Source organism: Podarcis bocagei (assembly GCF_964188305.1).
Source record: "Podarcis bocagei genome assembly, chromosome: 6".
NCBI classification, from domain to species: Eukaryota; Metazoa; Chordata; class Lepidosauria; order Squamata; family Lacertidae; genus Podarcis; species Podarcis bocagei.
In genome coordinates this window covers 76,262,890-76,281,198 of record NC_138130.1, presented here as the reverse complement: position 1 = coordinate 76,281,198, position 18,309 = coordinate 76,262,890, and the positions used below count along the sequence as shown (strand labels likewise).

The 18,309-nt window shown below is 43.9% G+C and overlaps 1 protein-coding gene across 1 annotated transcript in view; it reads left to right on the top strand.

The window, feature by feature from the left end:
* Nucleotides 1-18,309, top strand: part of LSAMP (limbic system associated membrane protein) — a gene marked incomplete at its 5' end in the record, with an annotated part of 261,058 nt that overhangs the window by 149,201 nt on the left and 93,548 nt on the right. The gene's annotated exons all lie outside the window — the stretch shown is intronic.

The window sequence follows — 18,309 nt, the reverse complement described above, 5'->3', positions numbered from 1 at the left end:
TCTCACAGGGGAACCGCACCAGTTAACATGTTAAACCAAAAGGAAACAGCAGGCCAGAGCGTTCCATGCTCTGGCATAAAAAATGGATGATCTAATATTTTATTCATCAAATTCCCCTCTTCCTTTTTCTTTCATTTTTTTTCCCTCCCACAAGATCACGCTCCAGCTCCTCTCACGCTCCTTTCCCCTTGTTCTTGATAATGATGGCTGTATTATGCAGCTTTCCTTTAAGATGCCTCTCAGCCTCCCCTTTTTAAATGGCAGCACTGAATCTTTAGCTCCTGGGGGATTGTTTCCTAATCTCTGCTGATTCCGGCAGCTCCGCCTCCTTGTGACTGGGCGGGCCATATGCAGATACATTCCCATATGGCATTAGGAACATTAGGAAGCTATAAGCTCTTTGAAACTTTATTCGCTCCCTCAGCAACTCCAGTAGTGCTCCTGCTACATTTGAAGGGGCATAAAAAGATGCTTAGCGTCATAGTGAGTGGGTGCCTACAGTGAAATAAAGGTACATACTAAAGGTATGCATTCACTTGCTCATGTTCCATCACTAATCTAGCATCATATCTAGGCCGTAATAAGTGGCAAACGTCACACTCTTGGGCCTGAATAAATCAACATTCCTGTGTGTTACTAGTCATGGCTTCAGCTAAAACAAACAAGGAAATGTGTTCCAGTGACAAAGGAACTGCATGTGGAGTTGTCACTTGCTGGTAAAAACTCTGTTCCACAAAGGAATAACGGTCTGTAGCAGCTCAAAAATATATCTTGCCAACATTAATTCCAAAGGGGCACAGTGGCTGTAAATCTAGTCACCTTCTTGCTGTCTTCTCTGTATGGAACCTGTTGGTTCCTTAATATGGTTCCTGTGCATTCTTCACATTTAGGGGCATTTTACAAGTGCATGCATTTCACTTGACTATTCATTGTTTCATGATGTCCAGATGAATGGGTAAACCAGTTATACTGAAAAGTATTGTGTTTGTAATGATATGAAAGTCCTGTTTGTGGTGTTTTGGTCCACAATGGCCTGTTCACTCAGGCAACCCACCTGTTGATGCTTCTGTCATCAAGTGAAGTGTATGTGTACTGTCAACTGGCCTTTTCACCACCATGACTTGCTTTTACCAGAACCTTCTACCTGGTGCATTTCTTTGGAGCGCATGCCTCCAAAAGTCATCTGCTCCCAACTATGGTACCAATGGTTTGGATTCAGGCTCAGTCAGCTGAATGTAGGTCCCACTGAAATTGATGTGAAAAATTAGTTACAACTAAGTCAAAGGGTCTAGATTTCAATGGGAACTAAGTTAAATTAACTTAGTCTGGATCCAGCCCAAACTATGTGACATAGTTTGCACCACTTGATGTGGGAGGGTGGCACAAGGCTGCCACAATTCTGTTTAAATAGCCTCCCCACCACCACCAAAGGTGCTTTGAATTCACCTAGAGGGAAACCTACTTTCTGACCTCTGGTGATCTGAAACAAGGGAATACTATGAATCTTCCCCACATTTTCTGGTTTGTCTTATAATTTTTGGAGTCCATTTGTTGAACTTCCATGGTTCTTATACATGGGCAGTATAGTGAATGATGTGGCAGCACATTATTTATAGTGCTTAGTCATGCACACATTAATTGCCCATACCTGGTTTGGTCAAGACTTTAAAATATTATGAATTTATATCATGAATGTTCATTCATGTAACACATGAAAACTCTGAAAACATTCTCGTTTCTTCCTGGAATCCCAAAACTCATTTCTCTCCCATGCCCTTTCTTCGTATTAGTTATATTTTAATGATATTTTATGGACACATGCTTTCCTTCACTATCTTCTGTGGATGACACTGTTGAATGGTTTCTTTACATGTAAAGGTTCATCATTGTTCCACCCAATGTGTGTGTCTTTAAGGGGCCAGAGCAAGGGCCAGAGCAAACTAACGAGACCCAGCTTTACAGCTGTGAAACATAGCAGGTGCTGCTGAGTTGTATTTGATTAAGGTGCATCTGGGTATTTGATTAAGCATCTGGGTGTAGTATATAAGGAGCAGCACCTAGCTCTCCCATTACCCTGGGGGATGGGTTGGTGGTTGGATCTGGTTTGTTGATGTATTTAGTGTAAATGGAGTTTTTGTTTTTCTTATTAAAACCTTCTTTAAGTTATTTTTGAGTCCCTTTTTAATGCATGGTCTCCCCAGCAAGCTCTCTGCAGTGCTACCATACTGCAAAAAAAAGCCAACAGACACCACTGAACTCATATCAGGACCTTTCGAAGTTAGCCACCACTTGTACTAATAGCTGTGGGTATCCTGAGCACACGCAGTAATGCAGTCAAAACTTTCTTTCTTTTTTCTTTTTTGGCCAGTCACAACAAAGATGCTTGTGGAAAACTGGCTAGCAGGACTTGAGCACAAGATCACTCCCCGCCACTGCAGTTTCCATTAACTGGTACTTAGAACCATTACTGCTTCTGATCATGGAGGCAGAACACAGCCCTTATGGCTAATAGCCACTGGTAGCCTGATAGGACTGAGAGTACAGAGCAAATTGGGCAAATTCACTGAGAGGCCAATACCCCCTGCAGAAAGTTCTTCCACATCAAATAGTTGAAATATTGGCAGAGTGGCATTATACTATAGTCATTAGAACTCACATTTAAAAATTAGCAATCCTTCTCTCAGCTAAAACAAAATGCAGGAACAGCAGAATAAGCAAATTAAAAGGCAATTTGTCCAGTCATTTGGGCAAGTAGGTTTTTCACGACATCTCAAGTTTTTGTATGCAAAGAAATTGCACAGTTCCAAGTCCTTTCCAAGTCATGCTGTGCAACACTGAAGTCCTGCCTTATAACACCCAATAAATAAAAGTTCTTAGCTTTCAGGTGTTGATACAGGGCCCAGGAATATAAAGCCACGGTGAAATGACAGCCGTGGAGTGCATGTTCTGACATTTGAACATGAGGGTCTTTAAAAAGAAGCACTGTTTAGCATCTCCTCTGTACAGCCACTCTTTGCTCCTTGAACATCTGTAACCCTCACCAGAACTTTCTTTTTAGTCATGTCAAAGAATGCCAGTGTCCTTACATTCACTGAACACCAGCACTGCACTGAACTTGTGGTAGGGTAAACATATATTCACCTGCCTGACAGGTGCTTTTAGTAATCAGAAAAGTCACATGCTGATGCTTGGTTGTCTTTTCTTCCTTCCTTTATTTTTTGAGCATTCATTCAGGCATTGGGTTGGTTTGTTTCCCCACCTTTTGGAAATGGTGTGAAAGAAACACATAGTCCATTTGTACTTTCCCCCTTAGGAATTACTTGACTGGCTTACCATTCTGTTCCCCATTGTCACGGGGGTGTACTGCAGAAACTAATCCTGTTTTTGAGTTTAGAAACATCCCTAGAAAGTGTTGCAGCCAGTTGAAATAGATGGTTCTGGTCTAGGCAGCTCAATGATCTGACTCAGTATACGGGAGCTTAATGTGTTTGAAAGTGCTATTGTATCAGGGGTTTCCCCATTGCCAAGGGCAAGTACTTTTCCTGCACAAGTAATGCGTGGTGTATGGTGGACTTAATTGCCAATTCCCTCTTTACAACTCATTTCCAGCCATTCCTATCCTGAGCTGAGTAATCTTCTGTATTTTTTTAAAAAAATTACTTTTGCATGTATTTGTACGAAGTAGTATGTGAACCACCCTGAGACTTGAAAGTATAGGGCAGTATATAAATTCAGTAGATGATGATGATGATGATGATGCACAGAGCAACATGCATGAGGTGCATGATGAGGTGCAGAGACACTGTCATGCACAGCAGTTTGTGTAGAGTTGCAAACAACTCTCAGGGTTGGAGGTTTTGTCAAAGATCTTGGCAGATTGCTACCGCATTCTAATATAGTGGTGCCTCGCAAGACGAAATTAATTCGTTCCGCGAGTTTTGTCGTCTTGCGATTTTTTTCGTGTCGGGAAAGTTTTGGAAAAGCTTCAAAAATCACCAAAGTCTTTAAAAACCTCAAAAAAGGCTACCACGCCGCGTTCTATGAGTTGCTCCTCGAAGTCAAGTCGCAACTGTATTAACGGTGTTAAGATAAAGGAAACAAACTTGCAAGACGTTTCCGTCTTGCGAAGCAAGCCCATAGGGAAAATCGTCTTGCGAAGCAGCTCAAAAAACAAAAAAAACCTTTCGTCTAGCGAGTTTTTTGTCTTGCGAGGCATTCGTCTTGCGGGGCACCACTGTATTCCACAGAATGCTACTTGTGTTTGTCAATGAGCATATGTCATACTGCATAGTAGCAGAGACATTTGTCTGTATCTTATGTGTCTTTCATCCTTGGATGTTACTCTGTTACTCTGTTTCTCCACCTTTTGACACCTTCTCTGCTGTTGCATGTGATAAGATCTTGCACTGCTGTGCTGAGATTATATTGTCAGGTATAGGGTCAAAACACATTAGTTAATGGACTGTATCTCCCTCTTAAGAATTTATCAATGCAATCATAGGTCTTTAGGCCTTGGAAGGATCTGGCAGTTGCAGGTAAGAACAGATTGGTTCATCACCATTGCAAATTATTACCAAGTTGTATTGCTTTAGAAGATTGCCCCATATACTACAAAGCTGAGGTGACAAATTATGTCAACATTGCTGGTTGGCTTGTATGGGTGGTAAAAACTGAAAGTTGGCTTTGTATACCTAGCATTGGGGGAAAGTACATTTGCGTGACCAGGCGGTGACAGCCCCAGCCCCCAGAGATCATAAGGAAGGAATAAAGACTCTGGCAATGTTATATGGAATTAAAATTAGGCCACAACTTTATTAAACTTCCAAATGTAGGAAGACCTTGGCTTAGGCCTTGGGCGTGTATCCCTCCCAGCCCCCCAGCCGGGGGGAACTGGGACTTATCAGGGTAAATGGGATATGGGGTGTTCTGTGAGACATAAGTGTAGCAGGCATCCAAGCCCACATCCCCACACGCAGGGTAGTTCACTGACGACCTTTCAGTGTATGGCCAGTGACACCCATATATATAACTCCTTTAAGAGGGGGACCCTGGAATCGCTGCCGCAGGGGGATGAGTCATCACTTCACGCCCCCTCCCAATATAGGGAAGAGAAGACTAAAGGATTTCACCCAAGGCCTTAACCACCCAAGTTGTGATGAATTGCTACGGGGAAGACAAAACCTGCCAATGCAGGAAAATTTCTTCCCGGTCCTTCAACAACAACCAGTCCAAGACCGTAGCAGTGCCCACTAAACAGGAAGAAAAAGTTAGCCTGCAAACAAGACACATTAAACAAAGGGAGGGTAGGGAGGGTGAATCTCCAGAGCGGACTGCCTGGCTATTGTCAGCTCCAACCCCTATTTATAAATGGGGCTGGCCCCACCTCCCAGCAAGAAACTTGATTACTGAGGCTGGGCGTGAACCTCCAAAAATTAACACTGAGAGGCAAGCCAGCCCCTGTTTGCCAGTAAGTTCCCTGGAAACTGTAGCACCATGCGTGATCCCACAAAGGGCACCCACAATGTAAAGTGTGAGTGCTCATTATGTCACAAGGTGATACGTGATATGAACACCATTTGTTGTCTACACAAAGCACAAGGCGGAACAACTGGTTTTTTTGCTAATCCTCCTATTATATCTTGATCGGTTATAATAGTCTAGCTGCCTTGGGGGTCTTTTAAAGACAGAAAGGCAGGGTGTAAATATTTTATTATAACTATGACTGCACTAACAACAACAGGGATGTGATGACCTAGAAACAATTCTGGGCAAAATTCGAGAGTGAACAGAGCTGACACAATAGATAGTGTTACTTGATAATACTTAACATTATTATAGCAGTTTGTATGCTATGTATTGTAGTCCTTACAGCAATTTTGTAAGGTAAGTCAGTATTATTATTCCCCATATCGCAAGTGAATGGGTGGAGAGAGAGAGAGAGAGAGAGAGAGAGAGAGAGAGAGAGAGAGAGAGAGAGAGAGGTGCTTGCCTAACGCCACCAGGTGAGTTCATGGAAGATGTGAGATTTGTGGTTCAATCTCTCAGCCACTATATTACATGTATGACAATGAGAGTTCCATCTCTGCAAAATTTTATTTCTGCGGTGAGATAGGGATAACTTCTTGAAGGATCCCCAATAGACATCATGCATGAATAGAGAGGGACTACAAACAAGCTTTCTTGGTATCAGCTCCCTAGTTTTGAAATTTAATCCTACATTGGTTTTTTATTACAGTTGAATTCTGGAGATTATGGGGAAAGAGTGGGAGACAAAAACCCTTCTGAATATTAGGGTGTTCCAGTGAGGGAAGTGGAGTTTCAGGAGGGAGGAATCACTTAGCTTACAATTGCAAGGTGGCCCATTCCCCCCCTCCTTTTTTTTTATTCTCTCTCTCTCTTTTAAAAAAAAGTCAGATAAGTAGCCTGTCTATCAAGAGTATTTTTACTGCAGGAGATTTCAGAGACAAGGCAGAAAAGAGGAAGGATAAGGGCAGCTTTATGAAACCTTTTACAGTGGTACCTCGGGTTACATACGGTTCAGGTTACAGACTCCGCTAACCCAGAAATAGTGCTTCAGGTTAAGAGCTTTGCTTCAGAATGAGAACAGAAATCATGCTCCGGCGACGCAGCGGCAGCAGCAGCAGGAGGCCCCATTAGCTAAAATGGTGCTTCAGGTTAAGAACAGTTTCAGGTTAAGAACGGACCTCCGGAACGAATGAAGTACTTAACCTGAGGTACCACTGTATACAAGTTAGAAACTCCATGTAATATTTCCAAGATCATTAGTCATTATGCTCTCAGATGATGAATCCCAAAGTCAAGGTATTTCTTTGGTTTAAAACTAATTTTCCGAGTTAGAGCTTAGAAACATGAATGAGAGACATGTGGATTTTGTAAACAACTTTGAGGTTTTTAACAATCAAGCAGTTTATAAATTTTATGAAATAAATCAATACATAAAGATTGCACCCAAAAATGTCTAAGCCTGGGGGCCTCACACCCACTAGAAATGGGGAAAATGTGATTTATAATACTTTTTCTTAAGCCAAACATTTCCCTTTGTCTTCCCTGAGTTGGGTAGAGAATGGCATGTCAAAAGTGGTCAGAACAGCACCCCAGTGTAAATGTGCATTGCCATTTAGTTAATCTACACCAATTGCAATGTGCTTCTATTCAATGGCATGCATATTCTGGGTGGATGTGTGTATTTCCTCTGTATGTCTTTTAGGATTTTTTTTTTAAAAAATCACCATTTTTTCTGACAGCATACAGGGCCAATCAATACAGCATATGCCTCCTTCTGTCCTGTATAAAGGGAATATTTACTTTTTAGAGTGATTCTAAGAATCCCTAATAATTAAAAAATACTCTAATGAATGCAGTTAATTTCCTATTCTGAAAATTTGTCGGGAAAGCACTTTTGCCATATTAGCATATTTTGCAAGGTTAATGTAGTGTACTTAATAAGATAAATAAAGCTTGTCATGATATTTCAGGCAAATTTTAACAAGAGAATTCAAAACCATTTTGAAAGCCCTAATCTCTTGGTATTGTTGAAACTTTGCTTGTTCATGCTGAAACTTTAACTCCTGAGCTTCCGCTAGGAATTTAGGTCATTGCCATCATGCTAAAGGCAGCTCCTGTATATGGGAACTGAAGATGCTCACAAGAAAAATTGGTGTCGCTTTTGTGGTATGGAAATAATAGAAGCTTAGATGAGTTTGTGCATGAGATGAGTTGAAGCAGATAGAACTGCCATGAGAGAGAATGGGGGAGTCAAGGAATTAGGAAGGGGAGAATCAGCCTGTTTCTGTGTCATATCAGTTTCACATAAAAGCTCCTGTAAATCTATCTCATCCATTTCTGCGTTATTCTGGATGTGTGTGTGTCTGTGTGTAATATATAATTTGCATGAAAATTGAAACTGAAATTTGTATATTAAATATATTTTCTCTCATAATGCAGATTTCTAAACCTAGATTTCCTCAAAATAAGTACTTATAATAAGTGTATTTTGATGAGGTCACATTTAAAGGTGAACTTGCCCGATTTTCGCTTTCCAAAACAGTATGGAAACTGAAATGCAGCCATTCTTTGAAATTTGCACTTTACCTAATTTTGCAGTGCTGTCCTGCAGCCATGTAATATGTGAAAAATGAATATACTGCAGTAAAGTGTGCATAAAAATGCATGTATTGGTGATCATTTAGAAAAAAATGCATGCAAAAATGTGCATATCAGGAGAAATTTGCACTAAAATGCTAATAAATTTTCATGAGATTGCTGTACAAATGTGATGAATTGGATTTAAGAATAGCACAGGTGGGCAAACCGTTTCAGCCTGAGGCCCATTTTCCTTGCTGGGCAGCCTTCCAAGGAGCCACACATGCATCCCTTTAGCCTCCATCTAGACAACCAAGAGGCATTGTTAGAGTTCAAGGACACATTTCAGCCAGGCAAAAACACTTGGGGCGGAGGCAGGGCTAAAGAGAGTGTGGACAGGGGAGAGTCCTGAGAGCCAATTAGACCCTAGGCTTGAGGTCCCCCATCCCAAATTTAACGACTTGCTTGAGTATCAGGGCTAACCCGCCATCCCCGCTTCCTCCAAGGAAGGCTGCAAGGAGATCAGAAGCTTCTGCCTGCAACCATCCAGTGATTTACAGTGTCCAAAACTGTACAACATATCACGATGCCATCCATAGTTTAGGGAAACAACTCAACTCCAAACCATGGCTTACAATCCTGTTTCTCTACCAAAACCACAACCAACAGCTACCAGAGCTCTCAGCTTCAATCAAGCATGCAAACTCAGTGCACTGAAACTAGATGTTCTTCCCATGTTTCCCCAATGTTTTCTCCATGCAAGTGAAGCCAACCATTGCTTGCCATTTCTGCATCCCAAGCCTTCCTAAGGAAAAAATAAATAAAAGCTGAATGAATATTTCAACCCCTCTCTGGTATGTACACAGACTCTTCCTATTTCCCTCCTTGGGCTTTTATCACTAGCAGTAGGATGCAAAGCGATATGCATAACAGCAAGAAGAGTGAGGCACAAAAGGGGCCTGCATTAATGCTGCCAGTGTGCTGACTGTGCACCTAACTTGCCTGTAGCTGCTCCCATTCACTGCATTACCTCTATTTCCAAGGCCAACAGGCTGGTGCAGAATGAGGCATGGCAGATTACAGGGATCAAAGGAACACCCAACCGCATCCATTGCCGATGCAGCCCCTGGAAATATTCAGTGCAGATGTGCCCTCCAGCAGTGGAGATATAGCAGACAATTTTAGTAATAAACAATCAGGTGGAGTGGTGCAGCCACAGGGTTTGATGAGAGCTTGCGATGGGTTTTGAAGAATTTCAATTTCACATAGGTACTGAACACATTTTTAAAAATGCCTTATTTGAGCTATTGACTTAATGTTTTATTTTCCTGTAAAAGTCCAAAAGCAGGAAAGCATTTGAAAAATCCTCATGTAAGACACTGAGGGCCATGGGAAGCAATCATAAACTCGCTTCCTGGCTGCCAGCCGTGGGCAAGTCTCAGGTAATCATTAGCAGAGAGCCCTTGTGTTCCTAATGGTTTCTCCGCCTTGCCTTTTGCAGGATGATTGGTTTCTCAGCCTTCTTAATATTATACACTAAAAGCAGCTGCATCAACAGATAAATGAAGCCCCAGCTGGTAAGGTGAGGAAGCGAGAGAACATCCCAGGCAGACAAGAGGGCAGCTTGCTCATTCACAAGGCCCCAAATAGGGCAGCCAGCTCATTATTGCACATACTGATGTGGGCAGGATCGGGGGGGGGGGCGGGTCAGAGATGGGCAGGCAAACGAGATATTCAGTAGAAAAAAATTGCATGGGTAGCTAACCACTACAATAGAAGGATGGGGGAGCCGATCAATGCAAGGAACGGATCGATGTGAGAGGGAGGCAGGTACAATTGAAAGATGGAGCAAAAGATACTGGAGAGGGGTGGAGGAAGAGATAAAGTAGGACAAACCCAGAGTGAAGGGATGGAGAGGCAGATAAGAGAGGCTGAGAAAGAGGGGCGAAGGCGTTAACAGGCCAGCACTGTTGTGAGGCAGGCCATGGGTGGGACGTGTGGGAATGACAGAATAGATTGCTACAGTGGGGAGATTGATTTTGTTGTTAGATATATTGCAGGTCAAATGCAGTCCTCACACCCCATTGCCTTCACATCTGTTTTTTTCTTCCACCTGCCTGTCAGGCCCCTGCTGTGTCCTCAATTTTTATTTCAGACGGAGCCCTTCATGTTTCAATGCAGTACGTCTAGCAACCCTGGAGGTGAGGAAGGGAGGGAAAAGCAATGGGTGTATCAGCTCTGTACCCTGCTGTCACAATCATCTTTTACTAGAGGAAAATTTAAAGAGCTTGAAATTACAGGAATTGCTGCTTACCCTCAGCTCACTCATTGTCAAATTCTCAATCAATACTCTGGGTGGTACAGGCCTGTGAGAAGACTATGCCACTTCTGATAGTGAATGTTTGAAATGAGGTAGCAGTAGCACTGCTCGCCACCAGAGTAGATTTCATGAGCTGTCAAATTCTAAATCAGACTGGCATACTTGCTATAATGCAGAAAGTTTTTGAAACAAAATAAGAGCCAGGAAGCATGGCAGTCAGTGAACATTTCTTGAGCTTGCCTCAAGAGCCAGTCAGAAGTTTGGAATGGTTCACAATGACCTCCCCTTCCATAGCCCCATATAGCTGATCATCACCACCTCTCTGAGACAGTTGTCTTCATTATCTCATAGGAAAGTCTCTTCTAGCACTTCTTTATACGTAATGGTAAGCCATGTTCTGCTGTTCTATGAATGAGCTGTGACAAACTTTGTACTTGAACACTTACCTTTCTTCTCTCCTTCTCTAACATGTGCTAGTGGAAGGAATAGGAAGCATCTGATTCTGCTTTTAAACAAACCACAGTTTCCTGTTGCATTTGTCAACAAACCAGGAGCATACACCCTGGTTTGATTTTGGTTTGTTCAAATTAACTAGAGTTTAAAATGGGTGGCTAACCTGTGGCCCTCCACATCTTGCTAAACTACAACTCCTGTAATCTCTGACCATTGGGCAGGCTGAGACTAATGGGATTTGTACTTAGCAATATCTGGGTGGTCACAGGCTAGCCACCCCTGGCTGAAACAAACCAAAATTCTCTCAGTTCAGATGTAGCAGGGAATTGTGATCTATTCAAAAGCGGCAATGAAAGCTTCTGAACTCCCCAACATGCCAGGGGAGAACAGGGGAGGGAGAAGGCACATGCCACACAAACCTGAGGATCACCAGGGCTCACGTATGCCATGGGAAAACATGGTTTCCCATTATATTTCAGCTGGCCCTCTCTCATGATTTGCAGCGGCATATGGGTAGTCTGAAAATAGGAAGTCAAAGCCATCTTGAGATTAGTGAGATGGTAGTGCTCACAATACCTGTAGGCATCTCTTCACTCTTCATTTCACAGACTCCTGTGATGCTTCTGTTTGAACTACTGCTGATTCTGTCTGTCACTCTTGCATGCATTTATTTATTCATGCCTAAGTGTATTTATAAAACGCCAACGCTGAAGAAAAATATCGTGACGGTGTATGCCAAGATGTGTAGCTGTACAGAAAACAAAGCAAGGAGTTAACAAAAAAGCTTACGAGTAAGGCTGAAGCAAGGAGATCAAACATGTTGTGGGTTATGCTTGTGGGCAATGAGTCACACAACATTCACTAGCACTGCAGCTCTGTTTATGATCGCTCAACACACATTCCCACGTTGTTGCCTTTCTGCGGTGAAAGTGGAAGAGGAGAGAAACAGAGGTGAGACAAAGAAATACGCTGGGGGAGTTGAAGGTTCACATCAATACCCATGTTATGTTTTGTTGTTGAGGAAGGATTGTGTTTTCAGCGCTTGGAACTAAATATATATATAACTTCTGTTTGTTTTCATGATTATTCCTTCCCTTCAGATCTGGGGAACTAGAAAGTATATGCAGAAATATACAAAATGTTTGAAAGTGGGGAGTTGTTTACCAGTATTCCTAAACATGTAGGGATATAGCATGGGTTGCCAGTGGCCAGGGCCACATGGAGGACGAGGTGGGTGGGTGGGTGGGTGGAAAATGGACAGAGTCTGCATGTGCATACCAAACAGTACCAAACACTACCAAGCAGTAACAGTGTCCACGTCACCCAAAAGATCACAGCTGCAGACATAAGAAAAGGAGTGTCGCTCTGTTGTCTGAAGAAGTCACTTCCTGGTTCTCATGAAGAAGCTGTTTTCAACGGAGCCCAGCAACAGAAGTGTGCAGCTGTACTGAAGCAGAACTGCGTGCAACCACCCCTGTGGCTCTCTGCATGCTACACCACTGGAACACATGTCTTGCATGCAGAAGGTCCTCTCCTTGCTCCAGTGTTTGATGTATTTGAAATAGCCTCATTGCCTTTCATGGACCGGCATTGTGAGGAAGGATACTTTCCTCCCTGTTGGCCCTTTTAGGGGAAAGGTAGCCACCGCAGGTACTAGCATCTTTAGTTGGGCCTTGTCCCTGTCAGGCAAGCTCCTCACGACTGAGATAGAGTTGTCAACCTCCAGTGTGATGGGAACGTCCTATTAACATGAGGCTCTTGTGCTGTTCAGTACAGCAGCCCATTATTGCCTTGTAGCATCCAATTAAATAACAGAAAAGGAACAAGCCTCTTTCTCCTTCAGAGCTGATTGTTCTCTTGCCTCCTGGGGTGTTTGAAACAAACAACATTTGCAATTTGAAACGTGTTTGCTTTCCAGCACTGGACTCCCCACTTCCTCTCCTGCCTTTCTTTCGTTGCTCAGAAGCCTCTGCAGCGGAAAGGGGTACGGGGAAGATATTTCTCTGCCAACCTGGGTGGCAGCCAAGCCAGGAAATGTTGCTACAAGCCCCCAGTCCTGATACAGCAGAGATGGGATTTTTATCTGTTTATTGGCAAGGAAAGACTACATAGATGGGTTTTAGCATGTGTGATTGAGGTTTCATGTGAGGGTAGAGCGCCCTCTTCCTGCCGCATCTGTCTTCCTTCAGAACTATATTGTGCTTTGGTTTGCTGGGGAAGGGGTGTCTGTTTTGCTGCCAGCCTTCTCCTTTTTCACACTCCTCTGTGCCCTTTTCCTCACTCCCTGATGGTATGTTTTCCTTTTCTCCACTCGCCCCAGTAACACTCAATCATTTCCCTGGTATAGACTCTTCAGACCATAGCAGATGCCTCAGGCAATAAGACAAGGATCTAAAGTGTGTACATCTATTCAAAGAAGTGCTGCTATCAAACCTTGAATCTCCTTGATATTTAGATTCACTAGACCTCACAGCAATACCATTTCAACTTTTGTTGAACTTCCTATGAAGCTTTATATATGTTTGCACCTAGGAAAATTGAGGATATCCTTTACTTGAACGAAATACCAGTAGGCTCCCCTCAACTATTGTACTTGCTAAATGAAAATGCAGTAGTAGCTTTAGGAACTCATTATCCTTATGAAGGTCCACAGGTAAAATGAATGAGGCATCCCATAATCTTTGTTCACACAACCAAGTTCTGAACAAGGTGGCTAAAATAATCCTCTGTCATTCTGCCCTGCCTTCACTACAAACAGCACTGCAGTTCAGACTCCACCAAATACTACACTATTCACCTCACTATTATTTACACAATTGCATAACAGGTTAATGTCATTATTACCACATAGAATCATAGAATCATAGAATCATAGAGTTGGAAGAGACCACAAGGGCCATCGAGTCCAACCCCCTGCCAAGCAGGAAACACCATCAGAGCACTCCTGACATATGGTTGTCAAGCCTCTGCTTAAAGACCTCCAAAGTAGGAGACTCCACCACACTCCTTGGCAGCAAATTCCACTGTCGAACAGCTCTTACTGTCAGGAAGTTCTTCCTAATGTTTAGGTGGAATCTTCTTTCTTGTAGTTTGGATCCATTGCTCCGTGTCCGCTTCTCTGGAGCAGCAGAAAACAACCTTTCTCCCTCCTCTATGTGACATCCTTTTATATATTTGAACATAGCTATCATATCACCCCTTAACCTCCTCTTCTCCAGGCTAAACATGCCCAGCTCCCTTAGCCGTTCCTCATAAGGCATCGTTTCCAGGCCTTTGACCATTTTGGTTGCCCTCCTCTGGACACCTTCCAGTTTGTCAGTGTCCTTCTTGAATTGTGGTGCCCAGAACTGGACACAGTACTCCAGGTGTGGTCTGACCAGAGCAGAATACAGTGGCACTATTACTTCCCTTGATCTAGATGCTATACTCCTATTGATGCAGCCCAGGATTGCATTGGCTTTTTTAGCTGCCGCGTCACACTGTTGGCTCATGTCAAGTTTGTGGTCAACCAAGACTCCTAGATCCTTTTCACATGTACTGCTCTCAAGCCAGGTGTCACCCATCTTGTATTTGTGCCTCTCATTTTTTTTGCCCAAGTGCAATACTTTACATTTCTCCCTGTTAAAATTCATTTTGTTTGTTTTTGCCCAGTTCTCTAATCTGTCAAGGTCGTTTTGAAGTGTGATCCTGTCCTCTGGGGTGTTAGCCACCCCTCCCAGTTTGGTGTCATCTGCAAATTTGATCAGGATGCCCTTGAGTCCATCATCCAAGTCGTTGATAAAGATGTTAAATAAGACCGGGCCCAAGACAGAACCCTGTGGCACCCCACTAGTCACTCTTCTCCAGGATGAAGAGGAACCATTGATGAGCACCCTTTGGGTTCGGTCAGTCAGCCAGTTACAAATCCACTGAGTGGTAGCAGAGTCAAGACCGCATTTTACCAGCTTCTTTACAAGAATATCATGGGGCACCTTGTCAAATGCCTTGCTGAAATCAAGATAGGCTATATCCACTGAGTTCCCTTCATCTACCAGGCTTGTAATTCTGTCAAAAAATGAGATCAGGTTAGTCTGACATGACTTATTTTTCAGAAATCCATGCTGACTATCGGTGATCACAGCATTCCTTTCTAGGTGCTCACAGACTGTTTGCATCATTCGTTTCAGTGCGAAAGGACACACAATTTCAAGAGGAAAATAATCAATCATGCATCATTCAAGAGCATGAGATCTCAATCTCAAGAGGCTTTGGGCATCATAGCTTTGTCCCCACTAGCACATTCTATAGAATAGAAGCATCCAATGGGTTGCTGATTAGAGCTCAACTACTACTCCAGATAGTGGCAAACTTCCAATTTGTTTGTTTAAAAAGAAATGCAACTTGAGGAAACCCTCTGCACCCCCTGACATATAGGAAACCCTTGTAAAGAAATGTATTGAATCTGCCTTTCCCTCCTTCTAAAGAAACCAGGTTTTGGCTTGCTGTTTGCCAACCTCCAAAGGGGTTGAAAAAACTCAGAAATCACACAGAAAAAGGCCAGGCTGCTCTGTTGTGTACACAGTATATATCAATCTTTTGGAATGTGTCATTTTAATGACTCCACTAGACTTATACCCAGGCTAGCTCTCAATTATCAATACAAGTGTGGGAGTGTGAAAGCGACTCTATTCTGCCTTGTGCACTGTCAATACAAATAATAACTCCATTCCAAGTGGCACAATATTTATTGCTGGGGATGATGGACATGAAGGAAAAAACACACAAGAATAACTAAACAATGCAAAAGATTGTCCATCCGTCCCCCACCCGCATCAGATCACAAGGGACGATTTATGTTGTGTTGTTGCAAAATCGTTACTTAACCCTTAGTTAATGGGCATTTGTGTGTAACCACAGATGTGCTAAGAGTTCTCTCAATATCACTGAACCCAACAAAGTTTAAAATAGAGCTGAGACCGAAATGCCGTCTACGAAGGGCAATTAGAATGTATGAGGATGTAAGTCCCTCCAATGGTACTCACTGCTGAGATAAACACATCAGCAGCCTGCCCTGGTCATACCTGCATGTCTTACATACAGACATCAGTACATTCAGATGTCATTTTACCCAGGCTTTGCCAACCCATAAAATCAGATCCTGCTTTTGTTTGAATTCCCTGAATTCCTGTTTTGATATGCTTTTATATACTTTCACTTGACTGTAAAAAACAACACAGAAAACCTCTAAGCTAAAAGATGTTTTTTAATGTTTAAATATATTTAAAATATCAAGTCATTTATAACTGTTTTAAAGAAATAAACTTCCAAATAGTCCCATTGAAAATACAGTGGTACCCCGCAAGACGAACGCCTCGCAAGACGGAAAACCCGCTAGACGAAAGGGTTTTCCATTTTGGAGGCGCTTCGCAAAACGAATTTCCCTATGGGCTTGCCTCGCAAGACGACAGCCCATAGGGAAATCTCCGGGACAGCGGGGAAGCGCAGCGCGTCTTCCCCACTGTCCTCGGACCTCCTCCCGCCGCGCGGCATCGGAACGAAGCTCCGATGCCGGGCGGGGGGGAACGCCTCCTCCCGCCGCGCGGCATCGGAACGAAGCTCCGATGCCGGGCGGGGCGGGGGGAACGCCTCCTCCCGCCGCGCGGCATCGGAACGAAGCTCCGATGCCGGGGGGGGAATGCCTCCCCCCCCCGCACGGCATCGGAACGAAGCTCCGATGCCGGGCGGGGGGGGAACGCCTCCTCCCGGCGCACGGCATCGGAACGAAGCTCCGATGCCGGGCGGGGGGGGGGAACGCCTCCTCCCGGCGCGCGGCATCGGAACGAAGCTCCGATGCCGGGCGGGGGGGGGGAACGCCTCCTCCCGGCGCACGGCATCGGAACGAAGCTCCTATGCCGGGCGGGGGGGGGGGGAATGCCTCCTCCCGCCGCGCAGCATCGGATGGCTTTCCTGAAGACTTGGGGTGGGAGGAGGGTTTTCCTTCCCACCGCCAACATTCAGAATGCTGTTCTGAATGTTGGCGGCGGGGAGGAAAAACCCTCCTCCCACGCAAGCCCCGGGAACAGAGGGAAAGCGCTGCGCGCCTTCCCCTCTGTTCCCGTACCTGTCCTGAATGCTTGCGGTGCGGAGAAAAGCCCTTCTCCGCACCGCCAGCTTGGCAAGCGGTTTCCCTAGGAACGCATTAATTGATTTTCAATGCATTCCTATGGGAAACCGTGCATCGCAAGACGAAAAAACCGCAAGACGAAGAGACTTGCGGAACGAATTAATTTCGTCTTGCGAGGCACCACTGTAGCAGGCTGCATGAAAGCAATACTTTGGGCCAGGGGAGCCTTAGGTGCTTCCATTCAAATGTATTTACAAGGGACTGACAGTGTAAATCAAAGCTCCAGTCCCCTGCTAACAGTTTCAGATGGTGGGGTGGAGTGCTGCCACTCACCTGACCTCTTGTTGGCTGCGTTATTGCTACTTACCAGGTGATAATGGAGTACGGGGAAGTGTTGGAGATGTTGGTGCAGCGCAGAAGCACCAGCAAGATTGGTTCTGCCAATGCATTTGCACGACGCTAACCTTACTGCCACCTTGCCCACCCACCCTTCCCAGCAAGCAGCAGTGATGCAGTCAGATGGAGGGCAAGTGAATGGTTGCACCCCACCACAGCATCCACTACTGCCTGCAAGCTGTATGTTTGGGGAGCAAGCCTTGTTGAAATTGTGCTAGTTCATATGGACTGCAAGGCTCAGTGTGGGAGAGAAGTGCTACCGTCATGCAGATACCACAACAGTAATTCTACCACAGCAACAGGAGCAGCAAGTAGCTCTTTAATGAGATACTTCTTGTTCTTCCTTTTCCCCTTGCTGTCATTACCAATTGGATCGATGTCTGAAAGTGCCCTTATTTTTTTAGTCAGTAAGGTAGGCAATCCAAGCAAGCATATCCACTATAAAGAATTCAAGCTTATTTTGTAAGATGATCTTAAAGCACATACTCTCACTTTGCAGGTTTCTATCTCAATTTACTCAAGAAGCAGAATACAGGAAATAGCTCTTGGGAATTTTCTGGCCATACTGTGGATAATTCAATAATGAATGGCCTTAAAAGATGTTCCGTATGCAGCAATGCACCATTGATCTGAGTGAAGAGCAGTGCATTCAATAAAATACATAAGCGCTCTGGAGTAAACTCCCACTAGAGAATTGGAGGAACTCCTTTAGTGGTGAAACAAAGCTGGCTGGGTTATTGAACTCCTGCTTATAAATATCATATAAACCAGTATATGTACTAAATTCTTGTGATCGTTTTCAAAACTATTAGCAAACACATTTGTATATAGATCTGAGGCTTATTTAACTCTCTAGAGAGGTTTTGACCATGCCCAGCAATTTATGCTATTATCTCGGTTTTGTCTTATGGCTGAAAGTAAGTTCTAGTATGTG